We start from the raw sequence: 27,253 nt of genomic DNA on the forward strand, positions 1-27,253 counted from the left end.
CACCACCACCTCTCCTCTCTCACTAATCAAAGCTATTAGAACAATTAAAGTAAGAAATCCCAAACTGTAAAGTTCAACAGCAATTCTAGTTAGAAAAGAAGTGAAAAGTGATGCTGCTCAGTTAGCAGATATGACAAAGCCACAGCTGGCTGCAAATTAAAGCAATCTGCGGAGTGAACTGACTGTAATCTTTTAGGTAGGCTTGCTAGTTCATTGTGAAGAGATACATCATAATTAAAGCTGAGGATGGTCATCCTCATTCATCTGCTGAATCCTTCTCCTTGTTCCTTAAAAAACACCATCCAATTGTTTTTTTAAAGTGTGATTCTAGGGTTTTTTTTTAAACTTTCATTCATTTCAATATGCCATCACTATGAAAAGATTCCTGATATCAGTTTAAATTTACCTTGAAGTATTTTCTTCAATGTCAACTGTCCCCCCCCTAAACAGGAAGGGGTCTATTTTTATTTCAGGATAGCAGAAAGTTAGTTATGTGGTGTAGCAGCAAAATAAACATATGAAAAATAGTGATCAAACCTCAATTAAAACCTCCACAATTCATTTGCCCAAATTCAACCGATCCACAATTTAGAAGACGAATCTCAAATTCATCCCACACAACATACCAGGATCCTGAAATACGTGGTGATATTTACATTAAATCATCGTGGATTTCTCTCCCCCCACAACCAAAAATCCTTGCATGCCAAGGTCAATAACGTTTACAAGTCCTAGAGGGCAGGCACTAAAAATCTAATCCCTCTATAGCAGCGGTTCTGAAAAGGTGTTCAGCAAGGATGGTGGCCCAAGATGAAAGCCACTGACGTTTGATGCCATGGCCAAGGTCATATGAGAGGAGAACAGGCCAGGCAGCTCATCCCCACCACCAGACTGGCTCCTACGTGCATGGCATGAGTCGTCATATGCCCTAGCAACAATATAATTTTATGGGCAAGACTTACATCACTGTTACAACATTCAACTGCGATATCAGATTTTCAACACTTGTGGTGCTGAAAACAAAGAGGAACTGACTCAGCATGGAGCCCAACATGAGTTCGAAGCTCTCCAGCTTGGTGTCTCATTAGTAACCTCATTAGTGTCTCATCAAAAGGAGCGTCATTCTTCCCATTAACTCTGATGGGATTTTTTTGTGATGGCAAACAAAAACAGGTGGGGTAGAACTAAGAGGTGGCCCATATTGTCCTCCCTAAGCAGTTTAAGAACCACTGCTCTGCAGCTTCCATTGCATAAATTAACAAAAATACATCCAAAAAATAAGCCTGGGGATTTCCAAAATCAAAAAATACCAATAACAAAACTATGTTGCTAGGTTTTTTTAAAGCGAGAATTGAGGGGCAAAGAGAAAGGAAGAAAATGCTCATTTCCTACTAGCTGAATTATTTATTCAGACCATCTATGACCACACTGGTTGCAGTCTGCAAACTAATTCTAAGCTCTACTTCATTAACAATAGGCACAAGTGGCTAGTGTTCTGGCAGTTCCAGTCTGAGCATCCAGTGTACTGTGAACAGACATTAACCTGAAGTTTGACTATTAGCAACACTACTATATAACAAAATATCATATCCCCAAATATTTCAGTGCAGTCATCACTTTACACAGGCAATTAGTGCAGTACATAATAAGGTTCATTTAATAAAGTTTGTACAGGGGATGGGCTGTGGGGAGGAAGGTTCTTATCAGTATTGATAAAGTAGTCAATGTCCCCAAAGAATTAAAAACAAAAAAACTGTGGATGCTGGAAATCCAAAACAAAAACAAAAACAGAATTACCTGGAAAAACTCAGCAGGTCGGGCAGCATCGGCGGAGGAGAAAAGAGTTGACGTTTCGAGTCCTCATGACCCTTCGAAAGAATTAACCTGGGCCTCTGGATTACTAGCCCAATGACATTGCTACTGCACCACCATCTCTCCTGATTCAATTGTTCACTTACAATGACTTAAAAAGGATTTAAGTCCATTAACAAATGGAAAATTGCTTGAACATGATTTTACGTAAAGTTGAAAATTTGTGCTTTTTAAAAAAAATCATTCCAGAGACATTTATCAAACCTCCTATTCATAATTAATATATTTATGCAAAAAGAAAAGTATCCCTGAACCAATTACTTTGGTGCTTTTGCAGCTGTACATTTATATTTTATATATATATATATAAAAAAAAAGTATTTTTGAAGGGAAAGTGGAATCAGAAAAGCTTCGAAAAAGGGTGTGCGTGTGATGGAGCAATTTAAAAAAAGTGAAAATTGGGTGCAACAGGATGATTCAGCAATAGGCATCCTAGCTAGTTCAAACATATATCTAGTAGATTACACTTTCTTCTTTTAGTCTTTGAAGTATTTCATTTATTGTTACATACACAGTACACAAGTTTCCACTTCAATCATTACTTTCATTCATGTCAAATTGTTATAACAAAGTAATTGCAGCTTGAGACGTTATAACTTTATTGGGTCTCCCATGGCACAGCTCACAGTAGATCAGAGAATGTGGTTTTATGAAAACAGGACATTTATATACAGTGCATCGGTGTGAAATGTGGTGTATTCCTTTAAGACCACAGCGTATCCCTATAAGGCCACAAAGATGTAACTGTTCCGGCTTTTCGAAATCAGGTCGATTGTTCATAACAAATTCTCAGCACTTATATGCTGAAGAGTGACACTACTCACTGCCAGAATGTTGATGATTTTGTAGTTTCTCTCCTCAATCATGCCTGGAGACCAGTCTGCACCACATTTAATCAATGTACAAAATTTGTATCATATAACAATCCTCCACTACTCGCTACATTTTGCTGAAGAAATAATCCTGTTCTACTTGGGAGACTCTGCTGTACTTCCAGTCATGGTCAGTCTTGGTATCCTAACTGTCTGTGAGCAGCTAAAGTTACTTAATACAGCTATGAAAGCACCTTCAGCAATGGCAACTGTTTTTTTTAAACATTTGGCCATTTGAGTGTTCCCCTCCCTCAGCCCTTTAAAAACTATAGGAAAAGATGTTTGCACATAGAAATCCTCTTGTAGTGAAGTTGCTGCTATTATGAGTAATTTAATTAGAAATTGTGTGTGCTGCCTTGAGAAAATGCTATAATTTAAAAAGGGCGTGTATATCTCTAAAGAGGCAAACCTAAAACTGAAGACATAAGCACAGCTGCATGTCACCTAGGCCACCCATTTCTACTGACTACAAAAAATGTGGATAAATTTGTCCCAGGCAGTGATCACCCAGCTTATGTTCATCAGCAATAAACAACCCAACAACACTTGGTTTGAGTTCTACCAAAAACATGCAGCTCCAGACATCACAATAGCCTTGATACTTATATGAAAGCAAGAGCAGATTGCCAAAGAAACAGCAAGAGTAACTGTCCTCCACAAAGTATGACAGTAAAGAACCCCAGAAAAACAGAAGATAATGGGGGCCAAAGGAAACACTGTCCAATGGGTCATGCTTGTCGAAAGCCAATGGTAGCAGCCCTAGGACATGACTACAGAATACTCCCAGGGAAGCAACTTTGACCTTGCCATCTGCATCTCTTTCATCAATGGGCTTGCTTCCAATCAAAAGAGAATAGCAGTTATTGAACAATGATTCCAGAGAGCAGCTCCATTCACAGCTTCTCCACTAATGAAGAAGTGCATGTCAGGGCTCCAGCAGACCATACCACTACCCAGGCTTGGACTGATAAGTGCCAGACAATAGAATTATGCAACTTAATGAAGTCCAACAACAACCACTGAGGTCTATCATCAAAATCTTGGGGTCATCATTCACCAGAAGTTTAAGTAGATCAGCCACATATAACTGCGGCTACAGGAGCAAGTTAGAAGCTGGATGTTCAGGCAATTATCTAATTTCCTGACCCAATTTCTCCATAATCTAGAAGACTCAAGTCAGTAGTGTGATGGAGTGTGCAATGCAGTTTGCCTGGATGAGTGCAGCTCCAACAACACTTAAGCAGCTCAACACCATCCAGGACAAAACAGTCTATTTCTCTATTTCACTGGCACCCCATTCACTAACTTACACTTTCACTCCCTATATCACTAGCACACCATTGCTGCAGTGTGTACCATCTACAAAAGATACTGCAGCAACTTGCCAAGGCTTCTTTGACAGCACCTTGCCAGTGAAGCCCACATCCCATGAATGAATTAAAAAAATTGAAATGCCAACTCATGATTGCTGTGTACCTACAAATCTTCTCTTACCACTATTTTCAGGGTGTTACTGTCAGTTGATTAAGTCATTCTGCAACATTAATGAGACAAATACACAGACTACAAGACAGCTGTGTCATGTTACTTTATAAGCTGTAGTATTAGAAGCAGTGTCACTAAACTTCCCGGGCCTCTGCTCAGGCTCTCTCCACAACATGAGAAATGGAGCATGTGGGATCATGAAACTATATCACAGACTGATATTGTTGTCAGCTATCCCTCAATTTGACAGTGTTGTCTACTCAGTGCCACAAATTTCTGCCATGGGTCTTCATGTGACTGAAAAGGCAAATTTTCAACTCAGATCTTCGGGCACTTGTAAATTAACCCACAGCTGATCAGCCAAATAGTCCACCTCCATATATCTTTGAAGTAGACACTCTGGAATATGTTGAGCACTTCCCAAGCCTTGGCAGCTACGTCTCTCAAAAGGCCACAATTCAAGAGAGAGATTCAACATCGGATCAACTGTGTCAGCTCAGCCTTCTGCAAACTACGGCAGCAAGTATTTGACAACAAAGATCTCCATAAGTCAACAGAAGTCCTAGTGAACAGAACAGTTCTTGACACCATACTCTTGTACTGTAGTGAGACCTGCACTGTGTATCAGTGATGCATAAGCGAGTGCTAGAGAAATTCCATCAGCAAAGCCTCTGTCGTATCCTCCAGACTTAATGGGAGGACCATCGAGCAAATGCTAGTGTCCTTCTTGAAGCCAGCTCTGCAAGCAATTCAGGCAGAACTCCTGCAAAATCAACTTCCATGGGCTGCACACCATGTTTGGATGGCTGAAAAGCGCCTTGCCCATCAGGTCCTGTTTTCTAACTCAAATGGCCAACATTCTGGGGCAGGACAAAGAAAATGCTTCAAAGACACTCTGAAGTACTTTTTAAAGCATGGCTTCATAGTGCAGGACGTCGCAAGAGTTAGTGGGATTCAGAGTTCAGGATTTGCTTCTTGCTCATCTGCTTCATTGACATGTTGTGACTCAAAGCGTGTTGCAGCTTGATGGACAGGTTTTTACCATTTTGAACAACTGGTAGAAATCTTCCCCCAGTCATTAATGTCAATGCTGCCATGCATTCCAGTGTATGGAAGTTAATTTTGCAGGAGGTTTACCTGATTGCTTGCTAAGCTGGCTTCAAGGAAGGCACAAGCATTTGCTCATTGGTCCTCCTATTGAATCTGAAGGATGCTTTGCTGATGGAATTGCTCTAGCACTCTTATGTGTCGCCGATACACAGTCCAGGTCTCACTACACTACAGGAATATGGTGACAAGAACTGTTCTGTTCACTAGGATTTCTGTTGACTGATGGAGGGCTTTGTTGTCAAACACTTGCTGCTGTAGTTTGCAGAAGGCTAAGCTAACACAGCTGATCCGGTGTTGGCTCTCCCACTCAAATTGTGGCCTTTTGAGACACATAGTTACCAAGGTTTGGGAAGTGCTCAACATATTCCAGAGTCTCTACTTCAATAGATATGTGGAGGTAGAAAATTTGGCTGACCAGGTGTGGGTTAATACACAAGCTTAGTTTTGGCCACATTCAAAAGGGCAAGCCCTGTTTCTTGTTTGCAACGTTAAGAGATCGAGGGCGCCTTGTAAATCAGGTGCAGGGTGGGCAAGGCCTGTCTGACACTAAACATTTAAATCAATCAGACTCAGTAACACAAAGCAAATTTAACAAACATTTTCATTCTAACCAGATACAAAGGTGGAACCTAGGGGGATTTTTTTTCTCTTATTACCAAGAACATCATAACAAATGTGATGTCCCAATATTGAGCTCGATTTAAAAGTTTCATTTTTTTAGCCCATAAATAATAATCTACACTATAAGGCCAACTGTAAAACGAGCTGGCCATTTTAACCTTTCCAAATGTCAGCTTGGCTCAATCAGCAACCTTTTTACGTGAGCTAGGAGGTTATAGTTTCAGGCTCCACTCCAGGGGATAAAATTAGCAAGTCCTGCGTCATTGTGTAGAACGAGTGCTGCGTTTTTCGACATTAAACTGAGGTGACATTATCGGTTCAGGTAAAAGATTCCATGGTCCAACTGAAGATCAGCGGAGCGTTTCCAAACTCTGCTGGCCATCATTACTCTCAACCAACCAACACAAAAAAAACTGGACAAGCATCTCATTACTGTTTGTGGGACCTTATTGTGCACAATATGATTGCCGCATCCACCCAAGTAACAATCGCTACATTTCTGAAGGCAATTTACTGGGTGCAGACCACTTAGGAATGCCCTCAAGAACATAATTAGACACTATAGAGTGTCCAGTATTTTTTTTTCTCCTCCCAATAAACAGATGCATCTCTAAACATCACTTTCCAAGTTTTATTTTCAATAAAAAAAATTCTGAAGACTTAATTCTACAAGTTTAAATTCATTATTACAGACATAATAGAGGTGAATCTGATCAGGAGTAAAGTCAAATGAATAAGTAGCAATCTTCAAAATAATGACCAACAGTAAGGAACTAGCTCCTTAGACAGTGTGGTTTCACACAGTAATTACCTGGCATGGTATTACTCCAAAAGGTGTTGTGAAACCAAAAAGACAATCATAATTATCCACAATACAACACAAGGCAAAAATCGAAAATGCACTTGCTAATCAGTGAAGTGGCTTCCATGTAAAAGAATAAATTTCAGCAGGGGACTTACCAGTCAAATCACCTATAGAACAATGGGCCCTTTTCCAGCCAAACTAGGGAAAAGTAATATTTATTAAATAGGATTGGCTTACTCCCTGAATAAAGTACCAGGAGCTGCCAGTGTAAACATTCTCTTGTATTTTAGTAAACAAACCACCGGTGATGCTGTCATGTTATTAAGATACATCCATAAAAGGTGCAACAGATAGAGTTAACTGCTAATGGAAACAACATATAGAATACAGCAACATCCCAGCACAAGAGTCTCCTGAGCTGTTCCATGAAGCTCTCAACAAATCATACCATATGGGAGGATTTTATGCCAAGTACACTCACATTTATCATTTGATTTCACAGATTTACGTAGCAATATTAAAATATACACCATTAAGTGGATTGTTTTCTTTTGAAACATCAACATTGTATTAGATTGGTCCATACCCATAGTTAACAATCCTGCAATAGGAAGTTAAATTTTAGTTTTGATCAGACAAATGTACAACCAATTGGTTGGGAGAAACGTAAGAGTCTCTTTGACAAAGTTTCACACATCTACTTAGTTGCAAAGCATATACCGAATAAATTGCAGAAATAGTCATTTGGTAGTACAGCACTTGAGCACTGCTGACAAAAAAGGAGGCATTTCTTGTCAAAGCTTTTCAACTTACACTCATCAGGAAAATTCAAAAGGTACCACCAATGTCAGGAGAAATAACATTTATACTGTATGAGAAGAGAGTGTTGAATGGCTGACAAGTGGGATCTCATTGGTAGAGGTGCTGTCATGGAGAATGCACCAGTTAATGGTGACTGATAGTTTACTGCCAAGCATTGTTTGAAACCTGAAGCGTAATTCTCAGCACACAGAGGATTAAGCACGCATGCTACTATGCAGTAGCAACACAAGTGGTATTCGCCACCAACAGGATGCTGCCATCAAGCCAAAAAGATGTTCTGCCTATCACACAAATGAGTAATGTGATGTATGAATTTCAGTGCCAATGTGATGCTATGTCCCAAAAACTGGTGGATTGTGTCCAACAGCATGCCCCTTCCATTGCTCGCAATGGGCAAGGCACAGACCATATCCAACCAGCCCGTGCTTGTAAAACTCAAAACAGTGTCCAACATTAGATGCAATTCTATGATTGGACAACATTTGCTAAACAATCCTCAACATACCAAGAATTACGCTGACAACCAATTTAAGATTGCCAATCAGGCTCACATTGTGGCGCATGTGTGTGTACTGGAATCTACATATATTAATACAGAGGGCCTTGTTCTTTGCAGAGAAAAAGAAACGTACACATATTGCACCTGTTTCAGCTAAACAAATTAAGTGACAGCCATGCACTGGTTCATCCCCCAGGGCAATGTCTTGACCAGAATCAAGCTGCCTGGTTTAAATTTCAAACAATGCTTGGCAATTAACTGTCAGTCATCATCAATCAGTGCATTCTCCATGGCAACACCTTTACCAAAGTCCACTTGCCAATCAATCAGCACTCTTCTCATCCAGCAAAAATATGTTACCCCTGACATTTTCTTGTGAATTGTCCTGTGTGCAAGATGAAAAAGCTTTGACAAAAAAATGTCCCTTTTCACAGCAATTATCAAATTACAGAAAAGCAAAGATAGGGATCAATGTGTACTGAAATATTACATTCATACAAATGATTTTCACACCCCACTTTGATCTTGCACTAGGATAGCTTTGCATTCAAGGCAAATTCAGAAACAAAATGAAGAACCTCGCACACAGCATGTTTACTGATCTCAACTTCCCCAAAATGCACACAACCAGTCTAAATGGCTCTAATTTCAGATACATGCTTGTAGAACCAGAAGCAGGAATAGAACAGCCAGATCAGTCATTATAGCCAACATTAAGAGCAAAACATTGTTCTTTAAATCACAACCTCTTAAGCTCCATACTTTTCATTTAGCACTTCCACATTTCCAGGGGGAATTTTTCTTTGTCATTCTCAACACAGTCATTGAATGTTTCATAACATCAGCCAATTCAGCTCACTTAACATTCAAACTCACAAATACATCAACATATCATGTGTTTTGTAACCATAAAGCTATGCCAATAGAGTACTTAAAATAAAACCCACAGGGGTATGAAGACAGATTGGTGAGTACTGTTCCTTTTTAATTCATGGCTGTTATAGTTCATCTCAGTTAAGAATGGGGGGGTTGGGGTTGGAGGCAGAAAAAGCAAGCAGAATAGTAAATAAAACAGTTTTCCCTCAGAGAATCACAAGATAAAATATCATCTGCCACTACAAATGATATTTTCTATTTCGACATTGGCTTCTGAACTATTTAATGTATTCTGAGAAATAATAATAATGGAAGTTAATTTCAGGAAGAGATCAGGGATATTGGGTTTCCCCTCTTGTCAGGTCAATCCCATAAATGGGTTGCAGAAGGAATGGGATTGATGGGTCAATTCCATTTTCTCATTCCAAGTTTTTTTGTATTCTTATTTCACAGTGACCTGGACCCTGCCCCTTGCAATGTGGAATACTGACCATTTTAAAGAGCTGAGAGATCGTTTTTGCTCTGAAAGTACATTTTTGGAAATTCTTTTCACAACTGAGTTTAGCCAGATGTATGAAGTCATAGCTTCATTCCTTCTCTCAACCCACCACATCGGTATAACATAGATTTGTAAGAAATGTACATTTTTAGTGACGCCATATATTTTACTCGACGTGGCCATCCTTAAAATTGTAGCTATATATTAATTTTCAATTTAACTATAAGTCCAATATACTGATGATTAATGGACATTTATGGTTTTCTGTACAGTAACATCCAAATCTCTCAACTGATCACACTGTTCAAATATATTTTGTACACTTTTACAATAAGTAATGCAACATGATTAAGTTTGTACTGTGGTACTGATGAGGTTACGCTGAGCTTGCTGGATGTACAATACCAGGAAGGAAGGAACAGTGAAACAAAAACCAAAGATGCAATAATCAAAATATAACAGCAAAGTTCCAGTGAAATGTATTCAAATTTGAGGGTGCAATATGCAGTAAGTGAGTCAACATGTTATGAATACTGTTCTGCAATCCTTACCCTCTTCAAAACTATATCTAATTGCAGCCCAAGGTGAAGATTTATTTTCACAAATGGCTGTTACGAATCATAAATTAAAATCAGTTCCCATCAATAGTAAATGCAGACCACTGCACACAAACTGCCCCAATCTTTTCCTTAAATTAACCATTTCCATTTTGCCTCTTGTGCCTTGTAAATTCAAAGCACAAAAATAAAAACAGCTTTATATCAGAGGTAGACTTGAGACTTCCTAAAAGCTGCTGCTTTCTTTGAGAAAACATGTAAGCTTCAAAAGATAAGTCAGCTCACAGACTTCAAGTGCTCGATGCCTCAGAAATAATAATTTGAGTTATCTTAAAGGGAACCAGTCAGCTGGACTTCATCTTGGAAATCCCTACAAACCACACTGGTGCCATAACTCTGGGTAAAAACACATGTTCATAGGTACATTCAAAAATATAGACATTCCCATGAAGCAGTCTACTTATGGGACAGGCAATGGACAAACTTTAAGTAATTTCATGTATTCAGAAACATCAGTGATTTACCAGTCCAGTCCATTTGTAACCATATTATAGAAAAATGAAGCAATTATTCCAAACAACCCAGGTAATTCATCTGTTTATCTTATACTATAACAACAGTCGTAAAAACAAATTTACTAGCAACTGTGAATAATCCAAATCTGTGTTGTGTGTCTAAAGAATGAACTTGCATTTATGTAGTGCCTTTGATGTCCTCAGGACATCCCAAAGTGCTGAGGCATTTAATTTTTTTTTGAAGTGTAGATACTGTCTTTACAGTTAAATGTTACAGCCAATTTTGCAAAGCAAAGTCCTACAAATAGTAATGAAAAACGAAGAGTTCTCTTTTCATGGTAAAACAAAAACAGAATTACCTGGAAAAACTCAGGTCTGGCAGCATCGGCGGAGAAGAAAAGAGTTGACGTTTCGAGTCCTCATGACCCTTTGACAGAACTGTTCTGTCGAAGGGTCATGAGGACTCGAAACATCAACTCTTTTCTTCTCCGCCGATGCTGCCAGACCTGCTGAGTTTTTCCAGGCAATTCTGTTTTTGTTTTGGATTTCCAGCATCCGCAGTTTTTTTGTTTTTATCTCTTTTCATGGTATTGGTTACGTAACAAATGTTGAGAGAACTCCCATGTTCTTCAAATACAGTCGTGTCTCAAATTCCACAGTGCAAAAACTGGAGCTGTCCAAAAACTAGACATTTTTAGAATGTGCCATGCATCAATTTTAATTGAGTAAAGTTAAAAACAAACTTACCTGGATAATTCAACTATATGCTGCATTGGTGTAGTGTGGTACCAGACTAGGTATCTTCTTTGCCGCTTGCACGCCAGGCTATCCCTCTGAGCAACTCTTGAACCTACTCAACTGAGCTCAAACCATACAGACCATGACCCAAACCACCTGACCTGAAATTCAGCAGGATCTGAAATCCAGCGCAGCCTCAGTCCCGAGGATGCCAGTTTTGAGACACTGTACCCCGTAGTGCCATGGGATCCTTCACATCCACTTCAGAGAGTGGGCTCAACACATCTTATCACAGGGGCAATGTAGCAATCTGTCAGCATTGCACTTAAAACTATATGCTCAAGTCCTGCAGTAGGGACCTTCAAAAATGAGTGTTGCACCATGAAGCTAAGGTTGTAAAAAAATGTTCAAATCATTAAGCTTCACAACCTACTTTATGATGAGACAATTGCTTCTGCAATGAAAATTACCACAGCAACATAAGGAATTTCAGTTATATGAAATTGCAGACGAATCAGAATCATATAATATCAGTGACTACACTGCAAAATAAATTGAAACATAGCTGTAAGTTGATCATCCATAAAATGCAAACTCTTGTCACAGCATTGGAACCAACATACAATTACTACTATGCTTTAAGCTTGTTCAGTTTTGCAAACATTAAAGTTGCATTTTGGTTCCTGAAATATAATACAACAGCAAGGTAACTCCCAATGGCACGCAAGAGTCTCCCACAGATCCTTTGATCAAATACCTCGATATTTAAGTCAGCACAACACATGCATCCTCATCACAACCCTGACAGGCAAAGTCATTGCTCAACATGATTAAGAGTAGAACAGCAGTAAGCAAATTCACTTAAAAGCTATTATTGGTCAAGAATTTAGTTAATTCTAATGAGAAATGAAATCTGAGTATTCATTAATACAAAAAAACCATGATATTTGAAGCCTATTCAGTAAGCTGTAGGTCAAGCTTTACTATTGGGGAGGGGAGGAGGGGTGGGTCCTAGGTGCAGTGGGGTAGTGGTGGAAAATAATTCTTCAAAAAAAATCTGAATACGATGGTTAAGTGGATAGGGCAGAGCTACAGTATACAGAAAAATCAATAAAAGGCAGTCCAGGGACAATTCATTGTGCTGACATATCGTGCCACTGCTTGGTAAGATTTCTAATATAAAGAATCCATATTGTTGCTATGGGTTCATTTTAAAACTACGCAAGTACTCCCACAAAAGCTTTAAAATAGACATTGCCTACAATTAAAATTGTGGCACTTGACATTTCATTCGCCGACTGTAGCTTCAAGTTTTACAAATGGGCACACAAAGTTAGAATTTAAAACTAACTGCAATTCTCCACGGGTTTTATTTCTACAGCAATTAAATCAATAGCTTTTAAAACAGAACTCAAAACATTTACAATCTCTAACATCTTGTTCCTGTTGTTCCTCTGTTGGTCCACTTAATAAAGCACCATGCCACACAGACTAACAGTTTGATTGAAAGTAGTTCATACTGCTGATATACTACATAGTTTATTCTCCTTCTTAAATGCCCTAATTAGGTCCGACAAGAATATGATCTTTCTAGGTCTTTCAAAGACAGTCTCACAAGAGAACCAACTGGGACACTGAATAAGACAATTCAAATGGCATACTGTTAAAGGGAAAAAAATATATAGAAGAAACTCCGAGTACAATCAGACAGTTTTGCATTTCTAAAATTCTACATGTGTGGTCGTTATCTTATGGTATTAATAAAGGTAGGCAAGAAAAATGTGGTTCAATTGTCAGGCTTTCTATCACCTTACACAAGCAAAGTATGGGACCTTTTAACAAAAAAAATTTGTGGACGTGGGGGGAATAGAAGTTCCAAAGTCAAATGAAAAGGCTGAACAAGCAGCACACCCAGTGGGAAATTGGCATGACCCATACTAGCTCAAACTATCAGAAAAATAACTTCACCGAAAAAAAACAAATTTAAGGTGGGCACTCAATTTCAACGTTCAGACAGAATCATGAATGACTCAAGTTCTGCTCTTGCAGTTCACTTGGTAATTGAAAATATTTTATATCAGGACTAATACAAAAGCAAAATACTGAGGATGCTAGAAATTGGGCCCAAAAAGAGAAAATGCTGCAAATATTCAGCAGGTCATGCAGCAACTATGGGGGAGAGAAGTTAACTAACAGTTCTGAAGAAAGGCGATTAACCCGAAATGTCAACTCTTGCTCTCTCTACAGATGGTGCCTAACTGAGTATTTCCAATATTTTCTGTTTTTATCTTAGGACCACCTTGATTTATATGTACCCATTATCTTCCTAGTAATGCATCTTCTAGAAGTCTAAGATTTGTACACATTCAAAGTAACCAGCTGACGTGTGTGCTGCAAATGTGAAGGCATTTTTAAATTGACAGAAAGCACTTCACCAATCAACAATGGTGCGCTACCAACACCAAAATAATGATTTATGTGTCTCCAAAAGCAACAAACTTTTACTGAGTCCAAGAGCTACCATAACCATTAATATGGAGATGAGAGCTCAAATCTCATCATGGCCATCCTTTTTGAAAATCTGGAAATGACAAACAGGTACCAAAGTGACCATGTTGTAAAAGCCCACTTGGCTCATTGTCAACCATCTCCCGCAGTTATTCAGGGCCTTAAAATATACATTTCTGTGTGAACCAGCAATGTATTCTATTCTTTCTCCTCTGCATTGGGGAAACCAAATGCAGATTCAGTGACTGCTTTAATAAACAGCCGATTTCTGTCTACAAGACTCCAAGCTACTGATGGCTCTCCATTTCATCACCCTCTTCCCATTTTTCCACGGGCTGTTAAGTAGAATTTTCACCAGAGAAGTGACAGACAACAAAATAATCCAGCCACCTCCCCATCGCATTCAATTGCATTACCATTACCTAATCACCCCCCATCAACAATGGGTCACCACTGCCCAGAAACCTAACTGGACCCATACTTAAGTACTGAGACTACAGGTGCTGGGTTTTCTCCAGCATGTAACTCACCTTCTGACTCCCCAAAGCCTGTCCACCATCTATAAGGAAGTCAGGTGTGCGATAGAACATACACCAATGCCAACAAAACTCAAGAAGTTCAACACTACCCAGGACAAAGCAGTCCACTGGATTCACGCTCCCTCCACCACTGGTGCATCTTAGCCACAAGGTGTACCATTTAGGAGATGCAGTGAGGCAACTCATCAAGCATCCTTCAACTGCACCCAAATCAGTGACCTCTATCACCTAGAAGTACAAGGGCAGCAGGCACACACGAACACTACCGTCTGCAAGTTTCCCTCCAAGTCACATACTATTCTGATCTGGAAATATATCACCATACTAAAAATCCTGAATCTCTCTACCTTAACAGCTGTAGGGGGAGTACCTACATCACACGGCCTGCAGTGGTTCAAGGTAGTGGCTCACCACCACTTTCTCAGAGGTACTTAGAATCGGGCAATAAGTGCTTGCCTTGCCAGTGACAACCACGTGCCACAAATGAATTAAAACCTCTGGCCACGATGAAGCTCAACCCAATATTAAGATCTTTCTCACCTTTCCCCTAGGAACACAAACTCTGGTCTGAAAAGTTATTTTACACCTTTGCGGTTTCACCTCTCCTAGTTTCACACCCAATCTCCCAATTTTGCACCTATCATTTCCTTGCATTGCCCCAGACTTCAGACTTCCTTATTTATTTAAATGTTCTTTTTTTTTCTTCAATGCTTTTGTTTATCACTTGGCAGAGATAACCTGTTATGGGGTAAGGTAGCATAGCGATTATTTTACTGGACAAGAAATCCAGAGGGCTAATGATCCAGAAGCACAAGTTCAAATCCCACCAGAGGAAATTTAAATTCAGTTAATTAAATAAATCTATAATAAAAAGCTGGTATCAGGAATGGTGACCAGGAAATTACCGATTGATCTTAAAAAATATCCATCGAGTTCACAAATGTCCATTAGGGAAGGAAATCTGCTGTCTTACCCAGTCTAGCCTGTACATGACTCCAGACCCACAGCAAAGTGGTTGACTTAAGTGTCTTCTGAAATGGCTGTGCAAACAATTTAGTCATCTACAAGAAGGTAGCTCATTATTTTCTCATGGGCAATTAGGAATGGGCAATAAATGCTGGCCTTGTTATTATCAATTGCCCATATCCTCTGAATAAAAAATGTTATTCCCTCCATAGTTCTTCTCTAGGTTTATCTTTTAATGCACTCTCGCCTTTTTTTCTTGGATTGTGGTAACATGCCTGTCCAAGTTTTATGTTTCAGTATTGAAAGGCCTGCACTCTCATTAAATGAGTCCATGACAGTTAACTACCACATTATCTATTGAAAGGAGATGGTTCAAGAGGGTAACTACTTTCTTAATCTTTGCTTGGCCTAAATAGCCAAGTGGTTATGGTACTGGGTTTGTAACCCTAAGATCAAGAGTTCAAATCTCACAATGGCAAACTATGAAACAATGTAACTTCATCTGAAACAGATGGAAACGTGTTTGTACTCAAAAGAGATACTTTCTTAATCTGATTCTAATGATTTTTGAACTTGAGAGTCCAGCATTTTTAAACAACTACTAAATTGGGCAGGCAAACAGCCTGATACAGTTCAACAGGCACCAATATTCTTACAGCCAAATTCATTTTTTTGTTCATAACTATTAATTGCTCACTATATTTTGATTTTTTCCTCAAAATTGTGGCTAATATCAATTCATTAAGTCATTTCTAAGCATTAGTTCAAATGAATCAATCTAGAAAGTTTTTGATGATAGTAAAATGTGTTAAATTAAAACTGTTTGCAGTCCTTCAATGTTCCAAAAGTAAAAGCAGGGAACATAGTAAAATGACATTCCAGTCATTTGATTCAAACTTCAATTAGCACTATGGCAATCCTATACATGGAAAAGCATACTTGGAAGTGTTAAAACAAACCAGCAATTGAGTTATCTAATTTTCTTAAGTGGTGTCCAAATAAACTTCATCAATCACTAAATCATTCCTGCTGTGAGCAGTGTGTGCCATCAATGAATGTTATTTCCAAAGTAAATAAGAGGATGAATCACTAACTAAGTAACAAGCCATCAAGCTGTTTTGTTACATTCTATAAAAACACACCTTGAAAAATCAATTATTTGTCTGGAACTCAAAATATCACTATCAAATATCAATAGCTGGCTATTACAGAAATACTTATACTAATTATTCACACAAACTGTTTTGTGTGGAATTCCTTAATACAATAATGCTGGTGTTCAAATCACATATCACAATTTTACCAGGAATAAATCAGGACTTGAAAAATATAAAGATATGTAGAAAAATATATACACAGTAAATATACACACACCTACACAATATTATTTTTAAAAATGGAATACAACAGCATCCAACTAGTTATGAACATCCTTCCATTTGAAACCTGACTCATTTTCAGTTGGTACTCAGTTGAATTAGATAATATTAAGCTTACTCATCCATCACTTGATTCTACCTACAAGGATCCAGTCTCCTGACCATTTAAATCAAAAAAAACTTTGACATCTTCAGAAAAATGACAAAAGTTCCCTTATTGAAGCATATGTTAACTCCAGAAACAAAATGCATCCCAAGAATAGTAAAAAAAAAATGAAGAGGAAAAGGGAAGGGGAAACTTAAAGCAATCACTATTCTTACAGAAAAAGTAAACCAAAAAATGATGGGAATAAAGGCTGACAAATCCCAGGTCTGATGGCCTGATTTCTAGAGTCTTTAAAAACATGGCTGCAGAGGTAGTGGTTGCAACGGTTGTGATCTTCCAAAATTGCCTAGATTCTGGAAAGGTCTCAGCAAATTGGAAAGCCACAAGTGCAACATTTCTATTCAAGCGTCATTGGGAAAATGCTGGAATCCATTATTAAGGGAGCCATAGCAGGACATTCAGAAAATCATAACACAATAAAAGCAGAGTCAATATAGTTTCATGAAACAGAAATTGGGTTTGATAAATTTATTAGAATTCTTTGAGGATAAACTAGTGTCACGACTCACTGGGAATACTGCATTATAATATCAAGCCCCATTGATCCCTGAGCCACGACAAATGTGCAACGTTTGATTAGACCACTAAATTGCCCAATTCTACCTGTTTAATTTAGGTTAACAGAATACGAGCACCAGGTTTGTAAACTTAAGTAAATAACTGTTTATTAAACAAATTGTCCTTAACCAGTGGCAAAAGGAAGAAATATGAACTGCTAACTTTCAACTCTAACTTAAATTCTACCCCTACTTAACCCCTCCACACACACAACCCATAGATTTTAAGGGTGAGATAAAACAGTTCAATAACACCAATGATGTATTCCAAAATCCTTGCAGTTTGTTGTTGATGACACAAGGTGGTCTCCCAGTACTTTCAGTCTGTGGTTCACTGGTTGAAAAACTTGCTTTTCGATGTCTCTACTGGTGAATTTTCCCCTTTTCCTCTTGACAGGGGTTTTCAGAGAAAGCAGGTTACGGAGATGTGAGGGGTAGCCAGGTAGCTATTTGGCAGAATTGCTGGAATCTTACAAACACAGGAAAGAGAGGTTCAGAACTCCTTTCTGGCACCATCCCATTCTCTTATGGTACCCTATGTTCCAGGATAGCAACATTGTAGATATTCCTCATCCTGTTCCAGGGAATACGTCTTTCAGTTGCAGCTATGGTAGTTTTTTTAAAGCTACAGTCCAATTTTAAAACCACTGTCCAAGAAAAATAAAAAATAGGTTCTTTACACTAGCAGGATAGATAAAAAGGAATATTGCATTTGGATTTCTATAAGACATTTGGTAAGGTGCAACATAAAAGGTTACTATGCAAAATAAAAGCTTATGGTACTGCAGGTGATAATATATTAGCAGGGATAGAAGATTGGTTAACTAACAGGAAACGGTCAGGATAAATGGGTCATTTTCAAATTGGAGAATCAGCGCTGGAGCCTCAATTATTTACAATGGCAACTTGGATGAAGGGACTAAGTATACTGTATAGCATCAGCAAATTTGGATAAAGTAGGAAATGAGCTGTGAGTGGGACACCGTCTGCAAAGGAATATGAATAAGGTAAGTGACTGGGCAAAAAACTGGAGTATAATGTGGGAAAATGTGAGCTTGTTTTATTTGGCGGGAAAAATAAAAAAGCAGATTATTTAAATACTAGACTTCAGAACGCTGCAGTACAGAGGGATCTGGGTATCCTTGCACATGAATCAAAGTTAACATGCAGGTACAGCAAGCAATTAGGAAGGCAAATGGAATGTTGACCTTTATTACAAGGTAGGTGGAGTATAAAATAGGGAAGTCTTGCTGTACAGGGCATTGGTAAGACCACAACCGGTATTGGGTACAGTTTTGGTCTCCTTATTTAAGGAGGGATACACTTGAATTGGTGTCAATTTAGGGAAGGTTCGCTAGGCTGATTCCTGGGGTGAAATAGTTATATGAGAAAAGGTTGAGAACGTTGGGTATATTCTCAGTGGAGTCGAAGAATGAGAGGTGATTTTATTCAAACATAAGATTCTGAGAGAATGTTACCTTTCCTGGGGGAATCTAGAGATAGGAGGCACAATTTCAAAATACGGGGTCTCCCATTTAAGATGGAGATAAGGAAGAATTTCTTCTCTCAGAGGATCGCTAATCTTTTGAATTCTCAACCCCAGAGAGCAGTGGAAGCTGGGTCACTAAATATATTCAAGGCTGAGTTAGACAGATTTTTGATCTATAAGGGAATTAAGGGTTATGGTGTGCAGGCAAGGAAGTGGAGTTAAGGCCACAGTCAGATCAGCCATGATCTTATTGAATGACACAGTTGACCTGATGGGCCAAATGGCCTACTCCTGCTCCTATTTTTAATGTCCTCAGTTTAGCTGATTTGTTTTTTGTAACTCTTTCGAGTACAAACCCGTTTCCATCTGCTTCAGATGAAGTTACATTGTTTCATAGTGAGCGATTGTGAGATTTGAACTCTTGATACTCTTTTGAGTAAACCTGTTTCCATCTGTTTCAGATGAAGTTACATTGTTTCATAGTTTGCCATTGTGAGATTTGAACTCTTGATCTTGGGGTTACAAACCCAGTACCATAACCACTTGGCTATTTAAGCCAAGCAATATTTTTAACGCCATTGTGAGATTTGAACTCTTGATCTTGGGGTTACAAACCCAGTACCATAACCACTTGGCTCTTTAGGCCAAGCTTCCTCAGTTTAGCATGCAGAGAAAACCACATTCACATTAATCAAAATGATCACTTGTTCTAATTGGTAATTGATACTAAAGACAACAAGGTGCAGAGGCTAATGAAATATGGCTGTACAGATCTTGCAGCAAAGTTGAATTATTAAACAGGAATACATTTATCACAATTTTAGAAATACTAGGCCTTACTGAATTTGCAATTTTCAATTTCTCTTTTTAAAACTCAGGTTGGTTCATAATTTTAGCGCACCAAATATCTTGTAGCAGATTAAGTTTGTTATCTCAAAAATCTGGTTGATAATGCTGTTATAAGATTTCATAAACATCTAATAAAATAGATATTACTAGGATAGCAAATTAAAATGAACTTCCAAGGCTGCTTTAGCAACTAGCTAATAAATAAATACATGAAAGCCAATGAAAAATTAACTAAATTTAAGACTACAGATATACCATACTATCAGTCAAAGCAGATTGACAGCCATTAAAACTTAATTTGAACTGCCTAGTTGGAATCATGGCCTTGATTTTTGTGCTCAAGTCCTGGAGTGGGATATGAACACACAATTTTCTGACTCAGTGCTGAGAAGGTTATCAACTGAACCACTGTTGACGCTCTTAGTAGAAGAAAGGAAAATATACAGAAGGGCAGAACTGAAACAGTGAAGGACATTAAGGATTAAAGAGCCTAACAATTAGGGTCAAGATGTTACAAATATAAAGTTTAAATGAATGTTGTGTTTTGGGACTGTGTCTTTAATTTAGGGCAAGATGGAAGAATGAAGGGGGTCACATGACCTGCTCTGACTTCTACTCACAACAAGTCTGAGTGGTTTGGCCATTAAAGGTTAAAGGGGAGACCTGATTGTTTTCTGGATAGAAGGTGCAAGATAATCACAACTCTAAACAATAACCAGGGAAATTGTGCTGGTAGCAGATAGACCATTAATCTCCAAGTCACAGGGAGGTGTTAGGAATGTCAGGTTTTGTAAATAGCTATACTTTAAACTGTCTATTTAATTGCAAGACAGAATGAAGTTGGCAGTCCAGATGATAAGCAATTAGTATTTCTACCTGCATACAAGGCCAATATGATTCACGTTGCCATGGTGATAGGCTTGAAAGGAAGACACCAATGGAAGCCATTGTAGGATTGGGTTGCAGGCTTTCCTGAAATATCACCAAAACCCACAGGCATGAGAAGCCTACAAGAATGACGGGGTGGGCAAGGCAGGGGGCCCGTGCGGGCGAGGCAGGGGGTGCACACAGAGCTGAAGAAGAGTCATACGGACTTGAAACATTAACTCTCTCTTTCTCTCCACAGATGCTGTTAGACCTGCTGAGTTTTTCCAGCATTTTTGGTTTTTCTTTCAGATTTCCAGCATCCACAGTATTTTGCCTTTAATCTTAGAGTTTAATCAATGTTGCCTTTAGCTTGTTTGTTGCAGTACAAGTCTTAAAACTTGAAATCTTTTAGTGTGAGGAGAAAAGACTTTAAACATGCAATACAGCTTGCAACGGGAGATTTGAGAATGGGCCAAAGCTAGAACAGATTAATGTCCAACTCTAGGCTTGTACTTCACGCTTACATCACTGTTAAGCAGAAACTACTCTGTAGCAAAGCAGAAGTGATAGTATAACTACATCCTAAAACAACTGTTTTGCTTGATTTCTTTATGGTGTCAGTGTAGAAATTAAAGCGTAAAAGGAGTAATTGAACAAACCAGTAGGAACATGAATGATTTAATGTGTCAACTCAACATAACGCTCAATAGTGAACAAGTTAATGAGCATCTGAGCCCCACAGTCTGACAACATTGTGTTGGCATCCCTTAGCAAGCTCCATAAACACACTGCAGCATTCAACCCAAAAAAACAACCTGGAACAACTCATGACATTGCCAGAATTCTGCAAAAATAAATGAAAAAAGTGGCCTGATACAATCTATTGAATTACAACTTATTCTACGAAATCCTTTTAATGTGTGGGGCAGAAAAAGCATTAGATGCCCAGATCTGTGTCACTACTTGGTAGCAAACTGTCTATACAGTCATAAATTGCTTCAGACAAGTCAAAGATGAGGAATCATTTCCCCCTAGTCTGTTAGGAACTAGCAAGATGTGGGGGAAGGAAAGAGGAATTGTACCCAGCTCATACTGGTTTAACTCCAGGCACATAACTAGTGTTCCTTCTCTATGTATAGAATTTAGAAGTGTTTCATATCAAATGTGCATTTGCTATATAAAAAAAGCACAGGCAACAAATGAAGAAAAAATGATAAATTGTGTACATGCACAGTTTAAATGGGCTGTGACCTATCTTTAGCAAGGAAAAAAACTACCTTACTTACATTCTGTATAACCTTCTCTTTCCTGTGAACTCATATCACCTACCACCACACCCCCACCCCATCCAACTCCCCCACCAAAAAGCTCTAAAAATCCGAGTTCTTGACCACTCACTAATTCAGCGTAATAAAATGGCCAGATGGGTTTGGTTTCAAATCGAAGATCTGTCTATTCAGTTTACAGAAGTATGAAAACAGTGCATGCACATGACTGTATAAGTCAGGGTGGAATGTGCATTCATACTTCAGGTCAAGTATCTGGGTGTAATAAATTGTGTGAAATTACATTATTTTAAGATGAATATTAACTTGGGTTAAATTATTCTGTCTTGATATCAGAGATAAACCAGCCTTCCCAATCTCCAATATCAAGATGATTCTCAAAATCTTTAAAAATGGGAAAAATAATGATAATAATTGGTCACTAACGATAACAATCTTATATCGTAGTAAATTTTCCAACTGCATGGAACTCCAAAATCAAATTGCAATTCATGAGTTGTTACAATTACAGGTTTAGTTGGGTCACTCTGACACAGAGTTAGCACAATGTTCTTTCACAGTTGGTAACTGGATTCAAATGTACCATAAACTGACGAGATCAAAGCTTCTTCCTCTCTCCAGTATTTGCAAATGTCCTCATGAATTCAGCTCAGTCACAATAGAAATACATAAGTTACGAAGGAAAACAGGTAGTTAGGCCTAAAACATGCATGTAGTGCTTGTGCTCTATGCGGACAAATAGTTCTAATCACACTTACCCACCCTGTTCCCATGTCCCTCTAACCATTATTCCAATCTATACATCAATGCCAATGCCAAGTTATGTTTCAATCATAAATTACAGAGTCTTACAACTGTACATGAAGATGTTTCTCCTGCCCTCAGTTCTAAATCTTACAAATTTAATCTTGGTTCAATGTAACTACAGCCCCATGTTCTCAACCTTCAAATACTGGAAACAGCCAGCTCCTCTATCATTTCGGAGACAGCCCTCCTAATTTTATACACCTCTACCACACCGCCTCAGATTCTGCACTGTTTTAATGTAAAAAACATTTTCAAGATTTCTTCAGATTTGTATTTCCTCCCATCAGCCAAGACCCTAATGAATCTACTCTGTTCCTACTTTAAAGCCTCAATATTAACTTCTATACATCTAGAATTTTACATAAAAGCAAAATAATGCAGATGCTGGAAATCTGAAACAAAAACAGAAAATGCTGGAAAATCTCAACAGATCTAACAGCATCTGTGAAGAGAAAGACGGTGTTAACGTTGAGTCCGTACTACTCTTCTTCACAGCTTCCCTTTGGCTTTGAAGAGTCATACCCCTAGAATTTGATGTAGTTGTCTCATCGATCCATGGTGCTGATTTGGATATCCTGTAAACCTGTATCCCTAAATCTGCTTGCTCTTCCACAACATTAACGCATCTACATGCATGCATTTGTGTGTGCACGGACACTCGCATATACTTGTTTAGCATCTGCAAATCTCAACATCATTTCCTCTAGGTCGATAAACAAATCATTCATAGGCATAGGGAACATGCGGTGCACTAGAACTGAACGTTATGAGATACCACTATCACCCACAACCACTAGGAAAACTAACCTTAACTCCAAATTACCACCAAACTTCCATTCTTGCTTTTTTTATTCCCCCAAACATATAAACTGCACTGATGAAATTTTGCTTACCTTAATTAATAATGGAATCTTTGCATACATGATTTTTTGAAGCATTCATGACTTATACAATTTCAAATGGCCAAAATAAGAGGTCCTCAGGGCCAATGAAGGTTCAGAATTTTCAAAAATCAACACAGTGCATTAATTTATTTGGAAAAACTCAGGAGATTTTCCAGGCGCACACAAGGAAACAAAACAGTGCCCCCCACCCCCACCCCAGACCTGAAAGCAAAGCAGAAGAAAAGGAGCAACAGACAGAGGGTGAGAGGGCAAGAGAGCCACGAGCACAAAAGGGGGACCCCCAACAACACAGAGGAATAAAAGGAGAGGGGGGAGGTTAGGAAATGGAGAGAAAGGAATAAAAGGAATGGCAGAGAGAGAGAATTGAGAGAATAAATCAACAACAAAAAAAGTCATGCAGTAGCATTACAGGACAGCAGACTGATCATTCGGTGAGGCTAGAGGTAAGAAGTGCAGACCTGAAGGAACTCGGGGGCAGAGCAGTATGAGTGCGAGTATGAGGGACTGAGGTTAAATAAAGTGTTGCCAGCATAAGGGAAGGTGCTGACTGACAAGCGGTTGGTGTTTCTTTTTGTACAAGCCTTTATTTCCATTAAGTTTTCTTAGTCTAATACATACAGGCATAGCAGGGAACCCCAGTCCCCTGGAATGCACATCCTGTTCCATGTTCCAGGATACTTCTGGTCTCCTGGATGACATGCACAGGAAGGGTAATCAGCTGGAGTAACACAAGCTCCAGGTTTCAGAGGTTAAGCAATAGCTGCATAACTGTGATGTATCCATGAGGGCTCACAGAGTTTCACAGATTTGGGGGGGGGGGGGGAAGGGGCAGGGTCAAGACTGGTGGATTGATTGAGGCTGGGAGTTCTGGGCTACTGTCATCTATGCCGATCAAGTGCCCTCGCGCTAAGATCAGTGTCCACATGGTGCTCCTCGGGGAACCAGCAATCACCAGGTGTGCTAAAGAGGGGTGAACGGGCTCAGGTCGGAAACAGGACAGGTCAAAGCTCCCGTACTGTTCAGTAGTGGGATGGCACCAGTGAATAAATGCAGCAGTGCAGTCTGACCAATACAGGAAGATGCATTCTTAAAAAAAATTGCAGTCAATAATACTGGTGAAGGTAATAGGGTTCATCTGGAATGGAATGTAGGCAGATGCCTCAGCTGTACAGGGGCAGGAGGAAGATTGGGAAAGCAAGAGTATTTGAGGGTTCTCTAATTAGGGAAACATTCAGGTGTTTCTGCAGATGTGAATCCAGGATGGCAATACTGCTTCCTTGGCAAGGGTCAAATTTCTCAAAGAGTGGCTGCAAAGCACACCAAGGATGAAGAACCAGACATCATAGTTCATATCAGTAGAAACAACATAGGTAATAAGAGGTATGAGATCCTGCAAGTGGGTTTTAGGAGCTAGGAAAGAAACTAGCAACAAGCACATAAAAGGTAGTAATTCCAAATTACAGCCAGTGCCACTGGTTATTGCGTGTAGAAATAGAAGCATAGAGCAGATGAATGTGCGGCTTGGGGGGTGGGGGGGGGGGATGGTGCAGGAGGGAGGTCTCCAGATTACTGGGACATTGGGATCGGTTCTGGGGAAAGGTGAGGCCTACACAGGCCAGACGGGTTGCACCTCACAAAGCATGGACCAATGTTATGGGAGCAAGCTACTGAGTTGGATGATCAGCCATGATCATAATGAATGGCGGAGCAGGCTCGAAGGGTCTACTCCTGCTCCTATTTTCTATGTTTCTAAGTTCTTCCACAGCAATTTGTTAGTGCTATTGGGAGGCTTTAAACTAATGGCAAGGAGATGGGAGCCAGGGTGTAGCAACAGAAAGGTGAAGAATGAGGGGAGACAAAATAAAGGGTCCAATTCTAAAGTGGATACAGTAGAAGCCTGAGGGTATATGTATACAAATTGTTGTGGGTGGCAAGGCAGGTCGAGAAAGCATGCAGGATCCTAGGCTTTTTAAACAGAGGCATAGAATACAAAAACAAGTAAGTTATGAAGAACCTTTACAAAACACTGGTTCAGCATCATCTGGGGTAGTGTGTCTAATTCTGCACACTACACTTTAGCAAGGACGTGAAGGTAACAGTTCCAGGCATGAAGGACTTCAGTTTGTGGATGGATTGGAGAAGCTGGGGTTGTTTTCCTTAGTCAAGAAAAGGTTGAGGAGATTTGATAGAGGTGTTGAAAATAATTAAAACTCTAGACAAAGTAGATAGGGAGAAATTATTCCCATTGACTGGCGGGTTGAGAACCACAGGACATTGATTATAAGATGAATGGCAAAAGAACCAATGGCAACCTGAGGAAGAACTTTTTTTGAAAATACAGGGAGTGTTTAAGATCTGGAATGCACTGCCTGACAGTGCGGTGGAGGTAGATTCAATTGTGGCTTTCAAGAGGAGATTGGATAAGCACCCGAAGACAAAGACATTTGCAGGGTTACAGGGAAAGAGCGGGAGTGCGGGACTAGCTGATTTTCTCTAGCAGGCAGCTGGCATAGACATAGTGGGCTGAACAACCACCTTCTGTGCTGTAACCATTCTACGATTCTAAATTGCATAGCAATCGGGTCAGCTTTCTAGATTCTTGAAAAGTCACCCTTCATGTGGTTTACTGTGCAATTTTTAAAAATATTGTCATGCTTTGCCATTTTAAGGTTAACTTTTGAACAGTGGATCAAAATGAGCAGCAACTTCAATAATTATACTCAGCTGGAGTACGAAGTGAATTTAGAAAACTAATAACACGCGTAATTATGCCAAGAAAAAAAGGTACAAGAGGAATATGAAATTTGGACAGAACATATAAGAGCTGAGACAAAAGAGCAAATCGTTTGAGTTAGACATGCAAGGTAATCAGTTCCAAGGCGGGGTAGCATCTCCTTTTCTTCTCCCACCCACAGAATGCAAGATTATTGCTGCATTTTTCACACCCTCGGGATGTCCCAATGTGCTTTACAACTAATGAATTACTTTTGAAAGTGAAGGCAGTCAAGTATGAAATTCATAAATTACAGATTAATGAATGAATGGCCAAACAATCTATTTTTCTTCAGAAATAAATATTAGTTAGGACCTTAGAAATCTCCCTACACATCTCTGAACAGTAGCATGGGATCTTTTACTATTACCCAAGAACCGCAAACAGACTGGAGTTCAATATCTCATCCAAAAGATGACAATGTGAACAATAGAGTACAATACTCTTTTGGCACACACTCAGTGTCAGCCTAGATTACGTGCTTAGATCTTCTGAGCTATCAAACAGAGCTTTTCAAAACTCGCAGACTACTCTAGTTTTTGGGATCTCAGTTCATTCTATATTTTTAATGGGATAAACAGCCAACATCATGCTAAACCAAAAATGGAAACCCAATCGCACAGCAATTGGCCTAGAAAAATTCTCGAAAGTGTCCACCAAGCTGCCTTCTCAAAATCTGTCATTATTTTGTCAGACGAGACATTACGTAGACTGTGCCCCATTAAGTGTTCAGGATTTCCAGTATTCCTTCAAAGAAAATCAGAACCATTAAAGATACAAGTCTTAAATAGCTCTGAAGGTTTTTCATATGGTTTGCATTTCTCAAAAACCAAAGGAGGAAAATTCTGCAGCGTTAGCTAACATTACTAAAGAGTTAGTCATTTTAATTTC

At 39.1% G+C, this 27,253-nt stretch overlaps 1 protein-coding gene across 4 annotated transcripts in view; it reads right to left on the bottom strand.

Annotated features, from left to right (window-relative positions):
- erbin (erbb2 interacting protein) overlaps positions 1 to 27,253 on the bottom strand; it is a 313,059-nt gene that overhangs the window by 274,684 nt on the left and 11,122 nt on the right. The gene's annotated exons all lie outside the window — the stretch shown is intronic.

Source organism: Carcharodon carcharias, chromosome 4, assembly GCF_017639515.1.
Source record: "Carcharodon carcharias isolate sCarCar2 chromosome 4, sCarCar2.pri, whole genome shotgun sequence".
NCBI lineage: Eukaryota > Metazoa > Chordata > Chondrichthyes > Lamniformes > Lamnidae > Carcharodon > Carcharodon carcharias.